The following is a 15,195-nucleotide window of genomic DNA, read 5'->3' as shown; positions in this document are numbered from 1 at the left end:
TGGGCCAGGAGATGGGTTTGGGTGACCCATTACAGGCAGGGTAGAAACTGGATTTCAAATGGGAACAATAATTCTGCCCCACGTCCCATAGACTACTAGAGCTTAATGGAGCAGTTGCTTGTGCAGAAGAGATTTCATTCTTCCTTTTGTACCTTTTTTGACATTTCGTACGGGTTTGCAGCCCACTTGACTTTAAGTGGAGCCCCGGAGACTCTTTCTGGAACTTCACAGCCTGTCTTTGCATTTTCTTTTGAATGACCTAGTCCAGTGCAGAGGCAGAATAAATAGGGTGAAAGGGGATAGACCACTGGCAGAGAATTCTAGGCCTGAGATTCCTGGCAGCAAGATCTACACTTCTTGCCAGAGGGACACTTGGGGCTCTCATGGTTTGGCCTCTTCCCATCACTCAGATCTGTTCCTTGATGCTCCTCTAAAATGTGGTAATCCCTCGGGGCCAGACTTCAGGACTTTGGCGTTCTCCCAGAGCCTGACGCAGGAGAGATGTTTCTCTGCCTCCTCCACGCACTCGCCTCCTGCAGCCCATCCCCGTGTCTTTCCTCGGCGCCGGCCGGACACCACACACGCTCCTTGCGGTGGCCACTACCCCAGCCCATCCTCTTCAAGACAGAGCTTCATGTCCTGAAGCCTACATGCCGGTCAGGCACATGACACTGCCTGTGGTGTCGGCCCCGGGGGACACCCTGAGCCCTGGGCTCACCAGCTTCCAAGCTGAGACTAGAGAAATCACAGGTGGATGGGTGGGAACTGTGCTTTGTGCCACCATCCAACATTTGACTCTGACCCTGGGCTATGTATCAGAAAAGGACCAGAGAGTGTACGGGATAACTGAAATCTCATTTGGTTAATTGGTTTTAACTTCCTTCTCCACCAGACCTTTTGCCAGAGCTATTAATTTCCCCATTTTTCCCCTTTCGTTTTCTCTGTCCAACCTCTGTTTAGCGAGCTAATCCACCATGACAAGAATCAAAGCCTGGCAGCCAGGGGAAGGGGAAACAGGGGCCTGGATCTCCTGCAGACTAGACTGTCGGCGGCTCACAGGGCAAGTCGGGTCTCACCATCCCTCCCGCCTTACACCCCCAGACTCAGACCTCTGCCAGGCCACGCCCCTCCCCAGGCCCACTCCTCTGGCAGAGACGCAGGAAGAGCTGCTTTGCTCCTGGGGCTGGAAAAGAGGTGGGAGCCAACTGCTGCCAAGCAAACAAGGAATCCCGTGTCAGAGTCTAGGATGTTCTCTGCCTCAGAACAAGCCAGCCAGCTCTGAGACATGCAAGTCGGCACAGGTGCAGGATGTAAAACAGAAGCGGCCCTGGTGTGGCCAATGGGGCCACAGGCTACGCACTTTGCACCTGCCCCTCCCAGGCTAAAGCTGGGTCTGGCTCCCGCCAGGTGAAGGGCCACATTTAGCTCTCCCCACTGCTGAGCTGGGGACCCCCCAACTTTTGCTAACGCAGAATCTGGCTGGCCCTCTCAGTGTCCCAGACTGGGCTCCAGGTCACCACTGTGTGGGGGTAAAGTCAGGGAAAACTCACAACTGCTCCTTGCCTTCCCCACAACCAAGTCTGAACATGATAGATTTAAAATCAGGCTAAAACGGACCGGTCCCGTCTTGCCTAATCCTCTTGATGCTCTCAAGTCCGTCTCCCTCCTCGTTGCCCTCCCCCAGACCTAAAACCTCACCGGGCCCCATGAAAGAGCAGCCCCCAGCCTGCTGCTGCTCGGGGACTCACCTGACCCATCTCCACTCTCCTGTCTCCTACTGCAGTACTCGCTGTGCTCAGCACCCTTCTGACCTCTGACCCCAATGTGGGCCTTCCTCTTTGTGGTCCGGCCTCAGGCCCTCATAGCCAATGGCCAGCCTCTCTTGCCTTTGGTTTGCTTTCTTCCTTAGCCACGGTGTGTGTGCTTATTCCAGTGAGCCGCCCTGAGCCACGCAGGCCCCCAGGTGTGCAGGACCCAGGCACCTGGAGGAGGGTTGTCAACCAAAGAGCCCACAGTGACCGGAGCTGTGCAGGCTGTGTGCCGAGCCGAAATGCCTGTGCCCACAGGCAGGGCCCCCACGGCAGCTCCAGCCTCCTCTCAGCTGTGGGATCTGAGCAGACCCCTACAGTCCGGGCCAGGAAATAAGGGCCATATTTGCCATCCCCCCCAGGGGTGCATGTGTTGTGCTGAAGGCATGCTGCCCCCACGAGTCTTTGAAAGACTACACATTAGAGGATTTCGTTTTTCTTTTCCAAAAGGGGTGGGGGAAGGGCAGGACGCTGGTTTTAGGCAGGATGTGGGGCATCCAGTCAGCTGCCCTGTATCACTGGTTGTTAAGGAGGGACGGAGACTTGCCCACAGCGGTCTCAATGACTCTTGGTGTGGTACCAGTGTGGTGGGGAGGAGGCCAGATGGGGTAGAGATTGAGGAGTGCTCAGAACCCCCGCCCCAACTCTACCTTCGGCAGCCTGCCCAGACCTGGTGAGGAAGAGCACATTCCCTTTCCTGGTCCTGGAGATCAACGGCTGTTTTCTTGCCTGGAGAAAGCTATAGATTCTAACGCTTCCAAAGCTGAGAGGCTGGTTATGACTGGAGTCTGGTGACTAGAATAACAGGTGAACAGGACGAGGGGCTGGAGAGGATGGCCGGCAATGTTTGGGAAACCATTACCCATAATCCCAGCTGGCCTGTTTTCTCACAGCTCATTGACAGCGCTGACCACCCATGGAGCAGACCCCTGCGCTGAGCATGCCGGGTGGCATTCCAGTGCCAGCAAAAGACATGGAAGGCTCTATTCACAAGGACTTAAACTCTGACGGGGGAGGAGATAGGACCTAGGAACGTACGGCAGGATCTACGTGAACAAATACACTGATGACGTGGGGACAGACAGCACAGGGACAGACGTTCTCAGAAGACGTTATAAGCACATTGTCACACAACTACGTGGGCCCTTACAGCCACTTTGGAGAGTGATCCAGATTTCTCAGATGTCTGAACCACTCTGATCTGTTTGAAGCTCTTATTACCATTTCTGTTCAAATATTGTTTTTCCAGGGGTTTCCTCTGGGAATCACTTGAGAGCACATTCCCTCCGGAGACTGGCTATAAACATCAGACCATGTCACTCCAGGTAGGTGGCAGACCAGGACCCGACAGAGGAGGACCTGGAATAAGGTTGACTCAAAGCACAGCCCGGTGCCTGACCCCTCTAAACCTCCCTCCTTAAATCAAGCCAGTCATGCAACTGACCTCACGCCTGAGGGGTTGTTTCTGCATGCTTGCCTGTTTCTGCTGTGTGGAAGGAAACAGGTGCTGTGAGAGATAAGTTACAGGAGAACACTACTGCCTTACTCTGATTAACTGGGAAAAGACTCATAAGATTTGCTTCTTATAGAAGTTAAAGTTGTAGAGAGCAGGATCAGGGTTTCTCAACCTGGGCACTACTGGTGATGGCCTGGATAATTCTATCTTATGGTGGGGGCTGACCTGTGTGCCCCGTAGGATGGCTAGCAGCATCCCTGGCCTCTACTGACTAGCCCCCCGCTCCAGCTGTGACCACCACAAGCGTCTCCAGACACTTTCCAATGTCCCCGGGAGGCAAGATCACATGCAGTTGAGAGTCACTCCTCCTTACGACAGGGGCTGGATCCCAGGCACCCTAACACATGCTCGAGAAAGGGCTTGATTTCCAAACTGGACACAGGATCACGAGAGGGTCAGCGGCGTTCATGGGGTTCAGTGAGGCTGAAATTCAAATGACGTGTGGTGCCTTCTCAAGAAAAAACTTTCTGAGGATTTCAGTGTTGATGTAAATTGCTTTTTAAGATTGTTAGCTAAATGTGTATAAACATGAAACTGGGCATACATCCCATAGGCTTGTAACTTCTACAGTTACTAAAGCAAGACAAATTCATGATTTTGACAAACCAAATATGAAACCAATACAAGTTAACCCATTAATTTAATGAGACAGATGGCACAATCTTGTGGAAGAAACTGCCCCTTGCTTTGTTACGCAAGTGCCTAGTCTCTTCTTTGGGTCAGGCATCGCCCCATGACTCAAATCTCACGCAACACGGTCCCTTCTACTGTGAAAACTTTGGTTGTGAGCCCTTTGTGAGGTCACTAGGCAAAGGCAGACTTTGCTCATTAAGGTCACCTATGTTTTCTTCTTCCTGGCTCAAGACAGAAGAGCACATCTGGCTTCAACATGGTCCCTAAACCCAGAGTGATACAGGCACCGTGAGCTCCAAGGTGGACCTACAGAAGACCCAGACGATGCTTGTATTTTTCAGATGTTTGTCAAAATGAAAAGAATTTCTTATAAAAAAATTTTTTAAGTTCCCACAGAGAAATCCCAAGAATATTCTAGAAGACTCTCAGAGGAGTTCTAATTGGGTCTGATCCTCTTTACAGATGAGGAATGAGGCCCAGAGAATTGCCCAGGAAAACAGCTGCTGAGGGTCAGGGCTGGCTGGAAGGGAGCCTTTGCTCTGGCGGCCAGCGCTCCCTCCTCTCATCCCCCCTGTCCTCCCAGCAGGCATTACAGAATTTTCATGTGGAACTCTGTGGAAGATCTGGCTTATTGCTTGAAATGTTCATTCAGTTGAACTGAATACTTCAAGTTCATTTTGTTAAGGGTGCTAAATTGAACTTGGGAGTTTGCTTTAAAAAATCTTGATCTTTCAGCTGGAACAGTATAGTTAGAAAGCATTTTGCATGCACATGTAAGTGTGAACTATAACCTATGTACATAAAAGTGCATTACACATCAGTATCCAGTTTAGTAAATAAGGATAAAGTGAAACCCCTCGGAGCCACAGCCAGGTAAAGAAAGAGAATGCTTTGGGGCGCCTGGGTGGCACAGCGGTTGGGCGTCTGCCTTCGGCTCAGGGCGTGATCCCGGTGTTCTGGGATCGAGCCCCACGTCAGGCTCCTCCGCTGTGAGCCTGCTTCTTCCTCTCCCACTTCCCCTGCTTGTGTTCCCTCTCTCGCTGGCTGTCTCTATCTCTGTCAAATAAATAAATAAAATCTTTAAAAAAAAAAAAAAAGAAAGAGAATGCTTCTGCTGTGCAGTATTCTTGGTCACCATCCTTCCCTTAGTTGAACAGTAACCATTATCTTGACTTTTGTTACAATGACTTCCCTAAACAATAGAATTTAGTTTTGCCTGTTTACGAACCTTCTATCAACGAACCCTCATTCTGTGTATTTGTATCTTGATGTTTGTGAAATTCATCCCCACTGTCGCAAGTGGCTCTAGCTCTTGTCCTTCCTATGCTGGGTGGACATTTGGGTGTTTCCAGTTTGGGACTATTAGGGACAATGTCTCTATAAACATTTTTGTATATATCCTGCTGCATAGGGCATTTTCCCATAGTGGCATTTCTTCAACTGTAAAGAAGTGTGTGAATCTTCAGCCTCAGCTGATGACGGTAGCTACTTTCCAACATCGTTGCTTCAATGCCGACTCCCCACCCCCAATCCCTCCCAGTATTCTCCATTCTCATTAGCGCTGGCTATGTGCAAACTTGAAAATTTTAACTGGTCAGGTGGGTGTGTAGGGCTATCTCATTCTTTATTACTAATGAAACGAAGTACCTCCTGCCACACTTGTTGGACACACAGATTTCCTCTTATGTTATGTGCCTGTTCCAGGTTTTTGCTATCTTCCCGTTGTCAAATTTAAATTTTCTTTTTTCTTTCTTAAAAAAAATTTATTCATTTACTCAAGTGAGTGAGAGAGAGAAAGAGAGAGAGCACGAGTGAGGGGAGGGCAGAGGGAGAAGCAGACGCCCCACTGAGCAGGGATCCAGATGTGGGGCTTGATCCCAGGACCCCGGGATCATGACCTGAGCTAAAGGCAGCGCTTAACCAACTGAGCCACCCGGGTGCCCCAAATTTAAGTTTTCTTTTAAACAAATTTTACCTTTATAAAAATTACACTTGACAGAAAAGTGTACCCATCTTCCAAGGCACCTCTGCTCACCTGAGAGCTATATATAGGCAAACTGCCTAAGATCTGTAAGCTTAAAAGTCATTGTTTTTAAACTCCATATCATTGAAAAGCTAACAGCAGGGGTGCACAGAAAAATAGCCATCCAAATCTTTTTTTCTTGCCTCTATTTTCCAAATCTAACATCCTCTTATTGAATTTTGCCCTCTCTTGGTTCCCTATATTTTCATAGAGAACAAACATTCCCCGATATATCACAGTCCTTTGTTAAAACCACCAAGCGTAGGCAAGGTCATCGTTCTATTCTGTATTTCTCAGCGCTGTGCGTTGAATGCATTGTTATGAGTTAGCTCATGTCAATAATAAAGTGGTGCCTCTATTCTATTTACAACCTTTGAAGCAGAGATAATATCAAATAAAATATGTATATATAGCTATAATAGCCATACATATCTAATAAAAAAAAATAAGCAGCCCATCCAAGCCCGAAATCTAGCTTTTGCTCACCTTATCTTCTTTAGACATTTGGGTATGAGCTCATTGGCAAAGACTGAAGCTCAGACAATCTAGCATTAAATAAATTATTCAGTAATCTGTGATGTCCTTGTAACATAAGAATCCCCTATTCAAAAAAGAAATAGCTGCACTGCCTACAAAGGCATGTGGCTACTATTTATAGTCTTTTTAGAAGTTGCTTTGCTAGCAAACCCAATTAGGACTCCCTGGTAATTTACAGAATTGATGTTTGTTGCAGAGTTTTTACACGAAGCTATTCATTACATGCATATGTGTGGGTGTGTGATACACACACGTACACACCCAGAGGCCCACAGAGAAAGCCCAGGCAGGTGTGGGTCATTTGTTAGAGCTGTTTCATTTTCCCCTGAACATGCTGGACGCTCAAATAGAGACAAAGCAGCTACCAGTCACCCACAGATTTGATGATGTGCATTCCTGACAGTATCCAGGCAACTGGGTCTCCACTCTTTTCAAAGCAAACATTTTACTCTTCTGCTAAAAATGTCAGATTTCTCTCCCAGACAAATAGGAGCCTGGAACACTGAGGCTCCCCTCTTACCTCCTTCTTCCCCTGAGGTGCAGGTATGATGGCCTGAAAGCTGGGATGGACGTGGCTTGGACAGAGTTGAGGAATCAAGAAGGCAACTGCAATGGGTTCTCATTCTGGAAGGGCTGGAAGAGAAATTGTCAGGTGTCTATTTTTCATAGCTTAATTTTTTGATTAGAAAAATATCTTATAGGGGCGCCTGGGTGGCACAGTTGGTTAAGCCTTCGACTCTTGGTTTTGCTCAGGTTGTGATCTCAGGGTTGTGAGATCGAGCCCTGTGTTGGGTTTGTGCTCAGTGCAGAGTCTGCTTAGGACACTTTCTCCCTCTCCTTCTGCCCCCCGACTCCGCTTGCTTGCATGCTCTCTCTCAAATAAATATAATCTTTAAAAAAAGATAAAGGAAAATATTTAATAAACACAGAAACATAATTGGTATATGGACAAAGCAATTCCCTTTATAATAGGCCCTTGAGGGGGGACGCCTGGGTGCCTCAGTTGGTTAAATGCCTCAGTTTGGCTCAGGTCATGATCTCTGGATCCTGGGATCGAGCCCTGCACAGAGCTCCAAGCTCAGTGGGGAATCTGCGTCTCCTTCTCCCTCGGTCCCCTGCCCCTTGCCCTGCCCTGCTCATGCTCTCTCCCTCTCTCTCTTCTCTCAAATAAATAAATAAAATATTTTTTAAAAAATAGGCCCATGAGGGCTGGAATAGTCATTTAACTACACTATTCATGGCATATATGTCATGTTAACTTTGAGTCGACAATTACTGAAAAGGTTTCAAGGTTGTGCAGCAGGTCATATATCAAAAGCAGGCGCTGAGAGAATTCTTGGCCTATTGAAAAAAATTGTGACCAAATGAGTGAAAAGATATTATGTGAAACACTATTTGAAATTTTTCAACACTTCCCACATTCAGTAGTAAATGAGCTCCTGCAAAATAAAAATATATGAAAGCTGTGCAAATAATAACAATTAAAAGTTAAAATATTAAAATAGACTTGTAAAAAATTAAATTACCACAATGAGATTTCACTGTGCACCTATTAGAATGGCGAAAATTTAAAAAATAATATAGTGATACTATCAATTGCTGGCAAGGGTGCAGAGAAACTCGATCACGCACGCGTTGCTGGTGGGTACAATCACTCTGGAGGACATGTGGTAGTTTCTTATACATCTAAAATGCAATTACCACATGACCCAGCAACTGCACTCTTGGGCATTTATCCCAGAGGAAAAAAAACATAGGTTTTACGTTCACACAAAGGCTTGTATATGGATATTCTTAGCAGCTTTATTTGGAATAGCCCCAAACTGGAAACAACCCGGACATCCTGAATAACCCAGACATCCAGTGCGCAACCAGTGAACTCAAGTGTGGTACATCTATACCCTGGAATACTACTCAGGCACAAAGGAACCAACTACCGATATGTACTACCTTGGATGGATCCCGAGGGAATTAGGCTGAGTGAAAAAAGCTGATCCCAAAAGGTTACATATGTTATGAGTTCATTTATAAAACATTTTTGAATATAACAAAATTATAGTGATGGGGAACAGATTAGTGGTTAGGCTGGGGAGTGGAGGGGGGAGAAGAGGAAGGTGGGTGGAGTTATCAAAAGTAACACAAGAGATGGTGATTGATACACAAACCACCACGCATCATAAAACAGCATAGAACTAAATAAACGTGCACACACACAGGTGCATACGGGTAAGACAGGGGACGTCGGAATAAGATCTGGGGATTGTACCAATGTCAATATCCTGGTCGACATTTGTACTACAGTCTCCAAGATGTTATCACTGGGGGGAAACCAGGTAAAGAACACATGGTATCTGCCTGTATTATTTCTTACTACTGCATGTGAATCTCTAACTGTATCCACATAAAGTATTTAGACATCTGTTAACCTTGTTGTATAGAGAAAGAATCCAGGTATGAAGCTAAAGGAAGACCAGTGGGGAAGCCTGAGAAAAAGTTCAAAGTGGAGGACAAGATAGAGGCTGGAGCTATTCCTGCAAGTGTGTGTGTGTGTGTGTGTGTGTGTGTGTGTGTGTGTGTGCACATGCATGCGAGTGAAGGGAAGGTATGAGCAGAAGTTATTTTTGAAGTGTCAGGACAGGGTGTACAGGGGAGCTCTTAGCATGGGGATCTGCTGTGTGCTAGTGACGAGGCTTCCAGAGGCAGGGGAGGGGACAGGTGGCAGTTTCCTATGGGGCTCAAGGTCCAACCAGGACTTTTTTTAACTTCAGTAACCCAAACATACACCATTAGATAAGCCTAGAATTACTCCCATTGCTGGAACCAAATCCTTTTTTCTTTCCCTCCTTTCTTTGTGATGGATTCAAACCACAGGGAACAGTGGATTATCTTTGGGTGGCTGTGAATGGGGATGATTTAGTCACCACAGCTTCAACTGTGCTTCTGTTTGGTTATCAAACTGCAATTCCATTGATAGCCGCTCAGTGAGAGCATCCTCTGTGAGCACCGTGAAAAAGCACGCTGGTGGAATAGAAAACCTGTTCTGAATTTGTAATTACAATACGACCTGATTGAGGTCTCAATGAACTCAGCTTTAGGACAATCCAAAGTGAAGAAAAATTAGAATTGACAAAGAAAGAAAAGAAATGGGTGAGTCAAGGGGCACCTGGGTGGCACAGTGGTTAAGCGTCTGCCTTTGGCTCAGGGCGTGATCCCCGTGTTATGGGATCGAGCCCCACATCAGGCTCCTCTGCTATGAGCCTGCTTCTTCCTCTCCCACTCCCCCTGCTTGTGTTCCCTCTCTCGCTGGCTGTCTCTATCTCTGTCAAATAAATAAATAAAAAAAGAAAAGAAATGGGTGAGTCAAGGCAGGCACTGGGGTTTGTCTGTTCCCTTACACCTTGGGTGGATGCAATGGAATCTTCTTTTTTTTTTTTTTAAGATTTAATTTTATTTATTTGAAGAGATAGAGACAGCCAGCCGAGAGAGGGAACACAAGCAGGGGGAGTGGGAGAGGAAGAAGCAGGCTCATAGCGGAAGAGCCTGACCCCATAATGCCGGGATCACGCCCTAGGCCGAAGGCAGCCGCTTAACGACTGCACCACCCAGGCGCCCCCAATGGAATCTTCTGACCTGGGCTTAACTGCGCCTCGACCCATCCAGAGCTGGATGTGAATGGAAAGAACTAATAAAAACTATGGCCTTGTTGGAGGGGAGCTGGGAGTCCTGGAGATTGGTGGCCAGCAAAACGTATTTACGGTTCTGTTCAAAATCACAACTCTCAATCCGGATTTCTTTGTCATGATTCACAGCTGTAGTTGACTAGTACCATAAGCCCACATCAGAAAGCAAACAAGTTCTACAGCGTTTGTTTCTCATCTGACGGTCTGTTCTCTTCTTTCATTTGCTGTCTTTCAGGTGCTCGTTGTCTTCTGCTTAAAGGATGCTCAATGCACTTCATTTAGCATTTTAATGGACCTCTACCAGGCATTTTCAGCTTGAACAGTGAGGTCTATTTTTTGTCACTCCTCCTGGCGGCCCACCAGAGTCAGATGGTTTGGGGTAAATAATGGAAAAAGGATGATTATTGGGGCTGGACATATCTGTCCTTGCGAACTAGGTTTACCTCATCAAGTTATTCAACTTCCCTGAATCAGTATGGCTAAAGGTACAGGTTTCAGAGGTAGGCCACATTACTGGAGTCCTGCCACCACTCCATACTGCCTGGGGGTCCTTGAGCCCATGACTGAGCTTCTCAAAACCTCAGTTTCTTCACATGTTAAATGCACGTGGCAGAGACAGCTAGTTCCCCTCCTTTCTTACTAATAAACCCTTAGTTTTTAGATGGACACATGGTGTGGCTATGTGACTATGTCCTGAAATATCATGTGTAACTCCTGAAAAGTGTCTTTAAAGGAAGGGTGTGTGTGCTTTTTCACCTCTTCCTCCATCTTGTTTCTTGGAATGCAGATACGAAAGCTGGAGCTCAAGCACTTATCTTAGACCGTGAGGATGAGGGTCACACTGTAGGGATGGCAGAGTTGAAAGCTAAAAAAAGCTGCTGTCTTAAACATTTTATACTTTTGAACTTACTTTTAAATTTTATTTTTCTAAAGATTTTATTTATTTGTCAGAGAGAGAGCAATATACATATTTATATATATAAATGTATACATTTATATATAAATATAAATAAAAATATAAAATATATTAATATATAACAATATAAAAATATATAATATATATATATTTAAACCCACTGAATTTCAGCAAGAACAGAAAACTTTGTGACATTTTAACGTGTCCTCCTCCAGCTCTATGGTGGTTTTGGAAAACAATCGCTTCCAATTGTGGTGAACAGTACAAGCCTGCCAGCCCCTGGAGGGGACAAAACAGGGTTGGAACACCTTCAAAACCTCATTCCCTGAGATCTGTCATGATTTCATCTGTCTGGTGATTTTCTGAAAGACCCCACTGACAAGGCTATCTTTATTTGACCTATCTTGGAGCTCCCCCAGTGTGAAAAGCCTTCTACTCTGATATATCTGTTGACAACAACTAGAGGCAATTATATAACTTTACAGCTGCCTGACATGGTAGATAGCAGTTGAGGTAAACAGTGGGTTAACCAAAAAATTTTTTTAAAAATCTGTAGAATGAAATGTTTATAAGGCCTTTGGAAAACTCCAGCATATTCCTTGGAACCTACAAGGTCATATGCATATGTAGCATTGTGTGAACATGTTTAGGAAAGATCCAAAAAGGCCATATGTCCTCAGAGCCTCTGGTTAACCTTGAGGCTCTGAAAAAGCAGGAGCTAAAGACTAAGGGAGGGTTGTCAACTGCCTGGCTTAGTGTCAAAGGAATGCTCCAACACTCACACAGAATCTTTGGCAAAGACTGAGAGACTTATTGGTTCTGGGCATTAAAAAAAAAAATCTCTGCCCAATCACAAGCTGACCACTAAGCTAAATAAATAGAGAGTTCAGTGGCCACACATAACAAAACATGCTTAGTCCAGAAAAGCCAATAAACAAACAAACAAACAGCAACCACAAACAGCAACAGCAAAACACACCCTCTGGAGTATAGAAAATCTGATTTTCAGTATTGTCACATCATTTAAAATGTCTAATTTTCAAAAAAGATTTCCAGACAAGTAAATAAATAAGAAAGTATGGCATACACAGGAAAAAGGCAATCAATAAAAACTGTCCCACAAAAAGCCCAGAAATTGGACTACAAATGAAGACTTTCAACCAGCTATTTCAAATATATTCAAAGAACTAAAAGAAAACATGTCTAAAGAACTAAAGAAAAGTACAAGAATTTTTAAAAAGATTTATTCATTTTAGAGAGAGAGAGAGTGAGCACAAGTGAGGTGGGGGGCGGGGCACATGGAGAGGGAGAGTCTTAAGCAGAATCTTCACTGAGTGCAGAGCGTGACTCAGGGTTTGATTTCATGACCCTAACATCATGACCTGAGCTGAAACCAAGAATTAGAGCTTAACTGACTGCACCACCCAGGCACCCTGAAAACTATAAGAATCATATGTCACCAGCTAGAGAATATCAATAAGAGATACAAATTATTAAAAAAGGAAGCAAATCAAAATTCTGGGTTTGAAATAAATAGTTCAGTAGGGGAGCTCAACAGAAAATGTGAGTAGGCAGAAGAAAATATCAGTAACTTGAAGATAGGTCAACTAAAATTATCCAGTCTCAGGAACAGAAAGAAAAAAGAATGAGAAAAATAAACAGAAACTTAGACTTGTGTGAGACACCACCAAGCGTACAACATATGCATAATTGGAGTTCCAGAAGAAAAAGAGAGAAAGGACAAAAGACTATTTAAAGAAATAATGGCTGAAAACTTCCCAAATGTGATGAAAAACATTAACCTATACATCCAAAAAGCTCAAGAAACTTCAAGTACCTTAACCATGTCAAAATCAAACTGTCAAAGAAGTAACAAGTGTTGGTGAGGATGTGGAGAAAAGGAACCCTCATGCACTGTTGGTGGGAATGTAAATTGGGGCAGCCACTATGGAAAACAGTATGGAGGTGCCTCAAAAAGTTAAAAATAGAGCTACCATATGATCCAGCATCTCCACTTCTGGGTATTTATCTGAGAAAACAAAAACACTAATTTGAAAAGGTATACACACCCCCCTGTTCATTGCAGCATTATTTATAATAGCTAAGATACATAAACAACCTAAGTGTCCCTCAGTGGATCAATGGATAAAGAGGATGTGACACACACACACACACACACACACACACACACACACACCCTGTAATACTAATCAGCCATAAGAGAATGAAACTGTGCCATTTCCAACAACATGGATGGACCTCGAGAGCATTTTGCTAGTGAAATAAGTCAGACAGAGAAAGACAAATTCTGTATGATCTCACTTATATGTGGAGTCTAAAAAACAAAACAAACAAGAGGAAAACATGCTCAAAGGTACAGAGAACAGACTGGTGGTTGTGGGGATGGTGGGGCATGGGACTGGTACACTGGGTGAAGGTGGTCAAAGCTATAAACAAATAAGTCATTGTGATATAATGTATACCATGGTGACAATAGTTAATAATACTGTATTGTACGTTTGAAAGTTGCTAAGAATAAATTTTTAATGTCCTCATTACAAGAAAAAGAATTTTGTAACTAGTCTGATGACAGATGTTAACTAGACTTACTGTGGTGATCATTTCACAATGTATACAAATATCAAATCATTAGATTGTATACCTGAAACTAATATAATGCTATATGTCAATTAACCTCAATAAAAAATAATAATGTTACATAAATGGGAGTAGCATTACCACCCTTTGAGCATGAGTTTCCAAAAAGAAAAAAAAAATAGTAGCATTAAGTGAGACCCTGTTATTGGGGTTTACATTCATTTGCCTATTTAATCCTTACAGTAAATCCTCTATTTATGCATTAGTTACTGTCAAAAAAAAACAAATAACAAAATTAAATCAGATCACCAGATCATTAAAATAGTAAAAGTTAAATTAGTAAGAGTTTATTGCGCATATAAAAACAGTTCACAAACTGGGAGCTCTCAAACCAACGGTAGAATGAGGCTCAGAGGATTATTATATTTTAGAACAGCTTATACAGTGAAAACACAGAGGCTGTTTATTTTTTATAATAGTTGGTTATAGCGCTAGAGTTTTCCTACAGATAGGGGATTGGTTAAAAGTGGTTAACTTATGCCAATTTGGGGGAACAGCTTCAGTTTCATTTATGATTTTCAAAGACATAAAAACAAAACCAAACCGAATTATCAAAAGCCAAAAGCAAAGTGAAAATCTTGAAAATAGCAAGAAAGAAGCAACTTATCACATGCAAAGGATCTTCGATAAGATTAACACTTAAATACTCCAATTAAAAGGCAGATATTGGCAGAATGGATAAAAATAAACAAACCTGATACAACTTTGTGCTTTCTATAAGACATACACTTAAAATCCAAAGACTCAACTAGGTTGGAAATTAAACGATGGAAAGAAATATACCATGTAAATAGAAAAGAGAAGCTGGAATAACTATACTAATATCAGACAAAATATTATAGTAATTACTTTTACTATATTATACCAGCAAATGACAAAAATCGTTACTAGAGAAAAAGAAATCTTATGATAAAAGGGTCAATCCATCAAAAAAACAAAACAATTACAAATATCTCTGCACTTATTAATAGAGTCTCAAAATACAAGCCAAATGACAGAATTGAAAGAAATAGATAATTCAGCAAAAAATTCAATGCCTCATTTTCAATAATGAATATAAAAACTAGACCGAAGATCAACAAAGAAACCAAAGACTTGAATAACACCATAACCCAACTAGACATAACATACCTACAGAATACTTTACCCAACAACAACAAACATATTCTTCAAATGCCCATAGATCTTTCTCCAGGATAGACTATACGTTTCATCATAAAACAAATCTTAATAACTTTTAAAGGAATAAAATCATAGAAAGTACATTATTCAACCACAAGGGAATGAAATTAGAAACCAGTAACAGAAGGGAATTTGGGAAATTTAGAAATATATTAGAAATTACAAAACACATTCCTAAATAACCAATGGGTCAAAAACAAAACAAAACAAAAACAAAAGCAAGGGACATTAGAATAAAAACT

At 43.3% G+C, this 15,195-nt stretch overlaps 1 pseudogene; it reads left to right on the top strand.

Moving 5' to 3' along the window:
* LOC117803417 overlaps positions 1-15,195 on the top strand; it is a 96,236-nt pseudogene that overhangs the window by 26,117 nt on the left and 54,924 nt on the right.

This window comes from Ailuropoda melanoleuca, chromosome 8 (genome assembly GCF_002007445.2).
Source record: "Ailuropoda melanoleuca isolate Jingjing chromosome 8, ASM200744v2, whole genome shotgun sequence".
Classification (NCBI taxonomy): domain Eukaryota; kingdom Metazoa; phylum Chordata; class Mammalia; order Carnivora; family Ursidae; genus Ailuropoda; species Ailuropoda melanoleuca.
The sequence above is the reverse complement of the archived record's forward strand: the minus strand, read 5'-3'. Positions and strand labels throughout refer to the sequence as shown.